The 8,764-nt window shown below is 45.0% G+C and overlaps 1 non-coding gene across 1 annotated transcript; it reads right to left on the bottom strand.

Annotated features, from left to right (window-relative positions):
* Positions 1 to 217: 217 nt before the first annotated feature.
* On the bottom strand, positions 218 to 433 carry LOC115932061 (small nucleolar RNA U3). The gene has a single exon (XR_004068429.1). It is a non-coding gene; the product is annotated as a small nucleolar RNA U3 (small nucleolar RNA).
* Positions 434 to 8,764: the final 8,331 nt, after the last annotated feature.

The following is an 8,764-nucleotide window of genomic DNA, read 5'->3' as shown; positions in this document are numbered from 1 at the left end:
ACATAGTTATTGAGATAACTCTGCCACTCTAGGTCATGTGATGCTTCCAAAAACAGATATAAATAATTTTGGATTATCTGTTCCCCTACGCTTAACATATTGGTGTCCTTCCTACACAAAGGTGATACTAAGCCCTGAGTCATGGGCAAAGGATTCTGGAATGACCAAAATGTGCATTCAGTTTCTTTCTTTCTTCTTTTTAAATGTTGAAACAGGAATCACTCAGGCTGCATCTTCTCTCCCTTCTACTCTCCCTGAGATGAGAGAAGAACGATCATCAATGGCAAATGCAGTTGTAGCGAAGTAAAACCAAGAGCTGGCCTCACGCGCCACAGAGAATGCTGTGTCTCCTCCTCATGGTTTCTGGGGCTCCTCACGCTGAGAAACTTCTGTAGCCACAAATCATATAAATGATCCCTGAAAGTATAGTCTTTCCATTTCTTACTAATGAAGTCATGCTCTGCTCACCTCCAACTTGACAGTGTTTGGTAGCTTTGTCATAGGCTTCTCATTGCTGAGGCAGGAACCATAGGAATATTGGCCTCAGAAGCAGTATGGTGAGGGACAAAGAGTCTAAGATAAGGAACCTAATATTGCATCATTGCCTAGTGGCAGGGATGGCAGAACGCTGTCATTCCCCACCCTGTGCCGGTGGCAGATATTGCTAATCAATCATGCACTCTTATCTACTGAACCTGAGGAGCCTCAGACTCCTCAAAATGGTGGCCCTGAGTCACATCCCAGTTAAGTGCACTTGGCTGTTGAAACGAAATGTATTTGTTATCCCCAACCTAATTATTAAAAAGCTGTAGTTTTGGAGTCACACAAATCTGAGCTTAAATTTTGGCTGTGTCATCTGAGCAACTTAGCCTCTCTAAGCTTCTGCTCCCACCATCATCACATCCCTCAGAGAGTGTGTGGGAAGGGCAAATGGGGCAGCGTGTCTTAAGTTTCTTGAAAAAAATGCAAAACCCAGTTCCAGTGTCAAATCCGAGGAGTTATTTAGAATCTCTGGACTGCTCCCAGTTTCCTTCCAGGAAAAATTAGGGTTGTGAAAGTTGTCAAAATCAAAATGGAGTCACTAATGTTAAAAAAAGAAAGAAAGAACCCTGACAAATGGAGCTGGGAAAGGCCATGAAGAGAGAGTTCTCATACGTGTAAGCCTGATAACAAAAACTGTCACACAAGACTCTGTAAAAACCATGACCTTGCACAAAGGCCGTTGCAGCCTTACACAAAAAAGACTTCTGCAAAGACATCTGCCCAGCCACTGCCTATCCAAGCCTAGACTGGCATCACCCTTGTTATTGATCTTTGGAGCCAAGGATAATTATGTCAAAACAAATATGTAATCCTTCTCTTTCTTTCTTTAAAAATCTGTCTTCCTTTACCTCCCTGAACATGTACATAGTTTACTATGATATGCATATTCCCAATACAATGCTCTATTCCCAGGTAAATATCTTTTCCTTTTAAAGAGACTCTCCTTGTTTGCTATTTATGTTAACAGAGAAAAAGATTAGACTGTCTCTGAAGTCTGTCTCTTCCAGCTCATTTGACAGGACTGGGCTGCTTCCCTCTCATGCAATTCATTCAATGACTTTGCCTAAGTGCCACTTCAGCTTGGACAGGCACTGTTCTAGGCTCTGGGGCAGGAGCCCCACCTTCTAGGAGCATATATTCTAGTGGGAAGATAGACAATAAACAAATTGTCAAATCTGTTTTGTGGCACATTGCATGTCAGGCAACATCAGCAGATGGAAGTACCGCAGAGAAAAATAAAAGTGGGTGGCTGAAGAGGGGAGCCTGGGCAGATTCCGGGGCTGCTGATTCTGCAGCGAGAAGGAACTAAGTGCCCTGCAGAGAGACTTGAGGCTGGAGGTTAGCTCTTTGTTCTAGCAAAACACTTGGGAATTATGAGAAGATTGCGTTGACTGCCACCCCTGTTCCCACCCTCTCCTTCTGAAAGAAACCTGTGTGGCTGCATCCATACCACAGGCCTATGTGCAGCATTCCTCCCTGGCTGGGCCTAGGGGCCTCACAGTTCATTTCCTGTTCTTTGGGATGGGGTGAGGAGTGGTCTACCTGGCCTCCACCTATGCAGCCAGGGGCTTCCACTCACTGTTGCTTGGTAACTTCTGGGTTGGGGAGGAGCAGAGTTCTCTGGGTCCACTCCATTGCCCGTTTTATCCTGGCATCTCCAGCATGGGACTGCGATGGGTGGCATCTTCACCTGGGAATGGCTAGGGAAAGTCATGAGGGCCAGGTGTGATGAACAGGCAGCCCCTGGAGGCCCAAGCAGGAGGTGGCGAGAGTGGCAAATGGAAATGCCCAAGAGGAGAGGCGAGCAGTGGGCGTAGGTGAAGAGCTGGGTGTAGGTGCATACCTTCATTGTGCAGGGAGACAGAAGTGTGGCAGAGCTGACTGTTGGCGTGCAGGATTCCTGGAATTTGAAGGCAGCAGAGAAGTCTGTAGACAATCAGATGGAGCATCAGGACAAGAACACACTGGCATGGACTCCGAGAACACTGGCCTAGGTGTCAGCACACCCTGAGTTGACATCCAGGCCACCTACAATGGCAAGAAATATCTCATCACTGTAATGTTACTATTCATGCAGGGCCTGCCTGGGTGATGACCAGGATGAAGATGCTCAGACCATTATCTTCCTCCAGGATGAGTGCCACACAAGCACGCCATGAGGCACCTTAGGGACATGGTTGGCATCGACACCATTACAGGGATGTCCAGATTGGAGACATAATGACAGGTGGTAAGGGCCAGCTCCTGAGCAAGAAAGTCCATCTGTTGCTTCTACATGCTGAGGGGTCAAGGCTGCTGGCACCGAGAAGCACTTTCAGAAATTCAAGCCCCGAGAGACCTCCATTCCCTTAATAATGTTTTCCTACCACATGGCTCAATTTATAAATTTATAAAATACATCTGTAGACTGGGATGAACTGCTACTGAGCTGATATTTCTACAGAAATCAATCTGAAAGTGAGGCAGTGCTGGGCTTTAGACTCTAGCCTGGGCTGGCTTGGAGCAGAATTGGGAAGCAAGGTGTGGTGGGTTGAATATGTCTCCCCAAAATTCATGACCACCCAAAACCTCAAATGTGACCTATTTGGAAATAGGGTAGTTGCAGATGTCATCAGTTAAGATGAGATTATACTAGATTAGAGAGGGACCTAAATCCAATGGTGTCCTTACAAGAAAAGGAGAGGACACATGGGGAAACACCCTGGGAAGAAGGCCACGTGACAATGAAGGCAGAGATTGGAGTGATGCAGCTGCAAGCTCAGAAATGGCAAGGATTATTGGAGCCACCAGAAGCTAGTGAGAGGCAAGGAGCATTCTTCCCTGGAGGCTTCAGAGGGAGCACAGTCCTTCATTTTGGGTTTCTAGCCTCCAGAATGTGAGGGGATACATTGCTGTTGTTTCCAGCCTCCCAGTTTGTGGTAATTAATTACTGCATCTCTAGGAACCTAATACACACACAAAAAATTTGTTTTAAATCTAGCTCTTCAGCCGGGCACAGTGACTCATGTTTGTAATCCCAGCACTTTGGGAGGCTGAGGTGGGCAGATCACTTGAGGTCAGAAGTTCAAGACCAGCCTGGCCAACATGGTGAAATCCATCTCTACTAAAAACAATTTTTTGAAAATTAGCCGAGTGTGGTGCTGCGCACCTGTAATCCCAGCTACTTGGGAGGCTGAGGCAGGAGAATCCCTTGAACCTGGGAGGCGGAGGCTGCAGTGAGCCAAGATTGTGTCACTGCACTCCAGCCTCGGCAACAGAGCAAGACTGTCAAAAAAAAAACCAAAAAAAAAAAACTGCCTCTTCTCTATGAAAGAAGGAAAGAAAGAAAAGAACAAAAAGAAAGAAAGAAAAGAAGAAAAAGAAAGAAAGAAAAGAAAGAAAAACAAAGAAGAAAGAAAAAAGAAAGAAAGATAAAGAAAGAAAGCATCAACCCTATTTATAGTTATTTCTGGGGTTTTTTTTTTCTATATTCCTTCTCCTGGGTAGCCTTGTCATGTGGAGGGTAAGAGCCACACAGCCTGGATTTGACTCCTACCTCTGCAACTCACCAACTCTGGGGGCCTGGCTAAATCTCTCTGAGCCTTTGTGTCCTCGTCTCTATGGGGCCTATTGAAGAGTAAGTGAGAGAGCATGAGAAAGCTCAGGTATAGGCCTGGGCTGATGTGGGTCCTCAGTGAGTGCTGGCTGCCTTTCCTCTGTGGTGAATGCCAGACAAGCACACTATGAGGCACACCTGGGCCCCCACTTGCCAGCCCAAGCATCATGCCAATCACTAGGCATTCCTGAGTGCTGTCTTCTTCAGACAGTATCCTCTGTGTCAGCAAGATGTTTTTGTCCCCCTAACAACTCACCCATATCTAGTACTTTAGTGTGATGTTCCAAGCCAGCAACATTTTCATCTATCAAGAATTAAGAGCCTGCAAGAAGAGATGGGATGGAGAGCAGGATGATCCAGCTATAGAGAGTCAGGCTGTGCTGTCGTGTTGCACAATTCAAGAAGGTCACCGTTTATCATGCAAACCATACAAATGGTTTCCGCTAGAGTTGGGTATTATGGTGACCCTGAGGTGGCCTTAAAAGTATGGAGGAGTGAGGAAATGGGAGAAGAAAGGAATCTCCTCCTCTTCCTCCTCCTCCTCCTTCTTCTTCTTATTGTTGTTCTTCTTCTTGTTGTTGTTCTTCTTCTCCTTCTCCTCCGCCTCCTCCTCCTCCTCCTCATTCTCATTCTCATTCTCCTTCTTCAGGGACAGGCTGTCACTCTGTCGCCCAGCCAGGAGTGCAGTGGCACAATCTTGGCTCACTGCAGCCTTGATCTCCTGTGCTCAAGCGTTTCTTCAACTTCAGCCTCCCAAGTAGCTAGGACCACAGGTGCATGCCACCACACCTGGCTAATTTTTGTATTTTTTATAGGGACAGAGTTTCATCATGTTGCCTAGGCTGGTCTCAAACTTTTAGGCTCAAGTGATCTACCTGCCTCAGCCTCCCAAAGTACTGGGATTACAGGCATGAGCCACTGCACGTGGCCCTTTCTCTTTTTTTGGATAACATAATTACACACATTGTTATGTCTGGAGAAAGGTGTGTGTATTGCAGATTAGGGAATTTGGAGAGGGAAAATGCTCAGATACTGAATCCATTTATATGAAAAAAATTTGCAAGGGAAGAGATGGGGAAATAACCCACTGAATCCTAATACTGGAGAGAGAGAGGGAGAGAGGGAGAGAGGGAGAGAGGGACTGGGGAGTGGGGGACGGGGAGAGAGAGAGAGAGAGAGGACAAAGTTATGTTTCCCTCTTATGAAATCTCAGTGCAGTCACCCCAGGGCTGGCTGACAACAGGCCTAGGCCAACAAAGGCAGATTACACAGTGCCTCCCTGTAGCAGGCCGGCTGCTGGCAGCTGTCACTAATCCTTCAGAGGGCTGGCTGCAGGCACCTGCCAGGAAGAGCTTTAAAACCTGACAGAAGGGATGGCAGGGAAGCCCAAAAAATGCCATCAAAATGCTAAAACCACAAATAACCAAAGTGAGGAAGGCAAAGAGAAGGCTCTAGATCCTCATGTGAACTGGTGACGATCCCGAGGGAGTCCTGCATAGCTGGAGAGGGGTGCACCTGCCAGCAGTCATCAGAAGAGGCCAAAGGAGAACAAAATGTGTGAGAGCTAAAAGAAACCCTTCATCTCATGGAGGTGGGGAGTAGAGTGGTGGTTACTAGAGGTTGTGGGTGGGGAGAAGAGAGGTCGGTTATTGGGTACAAAAGTACAGTTAGATCAGACTAATAAGTTCTGTAGGCCAAGCACGGTGGCTCGCGCCTGTAATCCCAGGACTTTGGGAGACCAAGGCAGGAGGACTGCTTGAGCCCTGGAGTTCGAGATCAGCCTGGCAACATGGTGAAACCCCTGTTTCTACAAAAAATACAAAAATCAGCTGGGCATGGTGGTGTGTGCCTGTAGTCCCAGTTACTTGGGAGGGTGAGGTGGGAGGATCACCTGAGCCTGGGAGATAGAGGTTGCAGTGAGCTGAGATTGCACCACTGCACTCCAGCCTGGGTGACAGAGTGGGACTCTGCTCAAAAAAAAAAAAAAGTTCTAGCTTTGACAGTATAGTAGGGCAACTATAATTAACAAGAATTTACAGTAGATTTCAAAATAGCTAGAAGAGAGGACTTGAAATGTTCCCAACACAAAGAATTGATTTATGTTTGAGGTGATAGATATCCTAATGACCCTGAATTGATCATTACACATTGTATTCAGGTATGAAAATATCACATGTATCCCATAAATATGTAGAGATATTGTGTATCAATTTAAAAATACATAAACACTGGAGGAGGTTTGGACCCAGGAACCAGAAAAGGAGGGAAAGTAGTGTTAACTGAGAAAAATAAGCACTAAATAGTTCAATTGGGGTTTATAGTTTATATTTACTGAGCATTTATCACCTGCCAGGAACCATTCTAAGTAACTTAGGTTTATTATCTGATTTAATTTCAACATCAGCTATGTAAGGTATGGGAGGTTATTATCTCCATTTTACAGATGAGATAATTAAGGCATTGGTGATTTAAATAACTGGCCCAGGGCCTTTCAGCTAATAAATGGCAGAGCCAATGCTCAATAAATACTAGATAATTTAATGAATAAAAGAATAACAAACCGACCTCTTCCCCCTAAAATACTTTAACAGAGTAATACATCTTTGGACATGTTTTATGGGAAATATGTCACAGTATTTGACAAAATCTCTCATAAATTGTTGTAGAATTGGAGAACTGAGGGTGGAGTGATAGTATAGTTTGGTGGGATTTGTTAACTAAGAAGGCTCAGTCCAGAAGGCCTCCAGTGGCATTTTCTATTCCTGTTCCTGTTTTGTCCATTTTTTTTTAAGTCTCTGACTTGATAAATACATGCCTGTCAAATTTGAAGATGCCCTACCCTGGGAGAGATAACTGGGGTATAGAACGATATAATAAAAATTCCCAGTAATTGGGCAATAAACTAAAATGAACAGCGTGAAATTTAACAAGGATAAAGGTAAAGTCCTGCCCCAGAGGCTCAAAAAGTTAACTATTCTGTTATAACCTGGGAGAGACTCAACAGACATGGATGAAGAAGACCTTAGCATGGAAGATGGCTCCAACCTCAACCTGAGTTGTCAGTGGAATGTGACTCCTTAAGAACCAAATGCAGTCTGGGTTGTGCTGACAGTTTTATACACCCACAGTGAAGACATCCCATAATATTTTACACTGGTTAGATCCCTTTTGTTTTTTGCGATGGAGTCTTGCTTTGTCACCCAGGCTGGAGTGCAGTGGTGCGATCTCGGCTCACGGCAACCTCTGTCTCCTGGGTTCAAGTAATTCTCCTGGCTCAGCCTCCCAAGTAACTGGGATTACATATGCACGCCTCCATGCCCAGGTAATTTTTTTTGTATTTTAATAGAGATGGGATTTCACCACGTTGCCCAGGCTGGTCTCGAACTCCTGAGCTCAGGCGATCCACCCGCCTTGGCCTCCCAAAGTGCTAGGATTACAGGCGTGAGGCACCCGCCTGGCCCAGAGTGGGTTTTAAGCACATTTTAAGAGGCATACTTCTGCATGCCCAGAGAAGGGCATCTGGTGAAATCTCTGTAAACCACTTTACATTCAGAATGTAAGAAGGTATATGGATGCTTACCTTAGAAGATTGAAGCCCTAGGAGATATGTCGTAGCTGTCTGAAATTATTTGAAGAGTTATCCAAATAACTCCAAAAGGCCAAAGTATAAGATCAATGGGTAAAAATTACAGAATGGCAGACCTTCACAATGCAGAGGTATACCATGAGGATTTTTGTCCTCAAAATACCCGAGTTACTTAATTTCTCCTGCTCTTAGTTCCCTCTTCTGTAAAGCAGGGCTAATAACGTAACTCTTTTCACAGGAATATTGTAAAATGAAGTTGAAATAAGACATGTAAAGTGCATAGCTCAGTGTCTAACATGCAGGAGTCAATTTTAGAGGGTTAGTATTTACTTTACTTTATAATAACTTTAAAAACACATAGAGATGCCTAATCATGGAAGAGACTGCTTTTGAAGGCAGTGAGCAAACATCCTGCCAGTGAGCATTTCTAAGTGTTTGCAGAGGAGCTGTGGAAGGGACTCAACCACTAGGTGGGGGATTGGAGTCAGTGGTCCTCAGGGTCTCAGCCATCGAATGATTCCATGATTCTACATATCTACTGACCACTGTCAAAGGTGAAAAAGTCTCAGTGTTCTCCTGATCACAGCTGAGGATTCAAAAGCCAATTGAACCACAGGTTCACCCAAAGCGTGACTTGTTCCCAAGCATTGTCACACCTGTCCCAGGTAAGGACCTTATAGATAGACATCTTTTGTCTTTGCCTACAGTCTCCCTTCTTCCACATTCATTTTACTAAGTAATTCACCCTCAATATCAGTTCATACAATTAGGGGGAAGCTGATTCCATCTCCCAGACCCAGAGGTTGGCCAAATGCCCAGGCTTGGCCAGTGCATCCCCTTCTCCTGGCCATGAAGATTTGTTCAGAGATATACATGTGACCCACTCAGTCCAATAAAAGCTTCAGGATGGTGCTGAGGCCACTGGGAGAGATGTTTTCTTTTTCCCAAGGTTGTTAATCTTAAGCCTGGAGCACTTGGTGGCATTATTTGAGAAAGAATCTAATAGAGGAAAAAAATAATTTGAGAGATGGAAAGAAACA

Source organism: Gorilla gorilla, chromosome 1 (genome assembly GCF_029281585.2).
Source record: "Gorilla gorilla gorilla isolate KB3781 chromosome 1, NHGRI_mGorGor1-v2.1_pri, whole genome shotgun sequence".
NCBI classification, from domain to species: Eukaryota; Metazoa; Chordata; class Mammalia; order Primates; family Hominidae; genus Gorilla; species Gorilla gorilla.
This window is presented reverse-complemented; position numbering and strand designations above follow the sequence as displayed.